This window comes from Terrapene carolina, unplaced genomic scaffold (assembly GCF_002925995.2).
Source record: "Terrapene carolina triunguis isolate 2854851 unplaced genomic scaffold, T_m_triunguis-2.0 Scaffold36755, whole genome shotgun sequence".
Classification (NCBI taxonomy): domain Eukaryota; kingdom Metazoa; phylum Chordata; order Testudines; family Emydidae; genus Terrapene; species Terrapene triunguis.
In genome coordinates, this window is record NW_020701106.1 from 1 (window position 1) to 1,782 (window position 1,782).

A 1,782-nucleotide genomic window follows, 5' to 3' on the forward strand; every position below is an offset into this window, starting at 1 on the left:
GAGTTGAAGATCAGTTAGTCCCTGATTATGTGAGCAAGAACGGCCTCGGCAAACATCTGACAGAGAGGATACATGGTGCCACCTCAGAGGCCTGGTCCACCTCATCCAAGATCCCATCTTCAGCTGTGGCCATCCCTGATGCTTCAGAGGAAGGAGACCAAAAACAACAACAACAACAACAACAAAACCCTCCCAGAATACATTCCCAGAGGGGGATCCCCTTCCTTACCCGAAACCCTGAAGCATGACCTTTAGGAAGCTAAGACATAAACCAGAAGTGAGGCCCAGGGCTGCTAAGCCGTGCCCTCCAACATCTCAGGAAATGCGATCATACAGTTGCACTCATAAATTTATCCATCTGTCTCTTAAAACTAATTAAGTTGTGTGTCCCTACAGCTCCTGTTGGAAGGTTGTTCCAGAATCTCACTCCTCTGTTGGTGAGAAACCTTCTTCTAATTTCCACCCTGAATTTGTTCATGGCTAGTTATATACACATTAGTTTTTGTCCAACAAGGAGAAGGAATTAGGAAGAGGAGCTCCAGCATAACTTTTATGCCAGTGGTTATGGCACTCATCTCGGATGTGGGAGACCCCTACTTCAAGTGTCTGATGAGGAGAAATGATTGAAACAGGGATCTGCCCCCTCCCATGTGCGTACCTTGACCCTGCATTATGGGATATCTTGATGTGGGTGTCTCTAAATCTCTCCTGTTCAATTCTAAATCCCTTTGTGAATCTAGCCTCAGCTGGGGATCACCCCCACTGGCTCCAATAGAACTATGGCTGATTTACACGTGCTGGGGATCTGGCCAATTGACTTCAATGGATCTACGCTGTTTTAGACCAGTGGAGGACTTGGCCCAAAGTGTCAGATACCTGAGCTGAAAACATCCCAAACACTAGTTACGAAAAGTTCTATGCTGAGCTCTACTTGAGAAACCTGAATTCCCCCAATATATTCCTTCGAGCTGTTTTCACCTCCTTGTTTTTCAGGCTGTAGATAATGGGGTTTAACATGGGGGTTAGGATGCTGTGCTGGATGGAGAACATTTCATCCAGAGCCACAGAGGAGACTGAGCTGGGTTTTGTGTACTGGAAAAAAGCTGCCAGGTACAACAAACCAACTACAATAAGGCGGGAGCAACAGGTGGAGAAGGCTTTACGCCTGCCCTCCACAGAGCGTATCCTTAGGATAGTGGAGATTATGGGAATGTAGGAGATCAGGGTGAGGAGGAAGGAGCTTGATCCCAGTATCACAGCAGAAGTTAGAAGCACCATTTGATTGGTGAGGGTCTCAGTGCAGGACAAGTTGTAATAGAGGAGGGAGCTCACAGCAGGATTGATCAATATGATTGGCCCCACAGAAATGCAACTTGAGGCAACAAACTGTGTTAAGCAGGGCATAGAAAAATCCAATGGTCCATGCACCACTCACCAGCTGAACACACATCCCTTTGCTCATTGTCTCCACGTAAAGCAATGGGTCACAGATGGCTGCGTAGCGGTCATAAGCCATGGCTGAGAGAATGAAAGCTTCAGTACCAGCCGAGAGGATAAAAAGGAACATCTGGGCAATGCAGCCATTGACAGAAATAGTTTTGTGCTCTGCTAGGAAGTTCATCAGCACATTAGGCACAGTGACTGAGGAATAGCAGATATCAACAAAGGATAAATGAAAGAGGAAGAAGTACATGGGGGTGTGAAGGTGAGAATCAGCTCTTATCACCACCATGACCACTATGTTCCCAAACAGAGTAATTACATAAATGATTAAAAACACCA

The 1,782-nt window shown here is 46.2% G+C and overlaps 1 pseudogene; it reads right to left on the reverse strand.

Moving 5' to 3' along the window:
- Positions 1-927: 927 nt before the first annotated feature.
- Positions 928-1,774, reverse strand: LOC112120812 (annotated as a pseudogene).
- Positions 1,775-1,782: the final 8 nt, after the last annotated feature.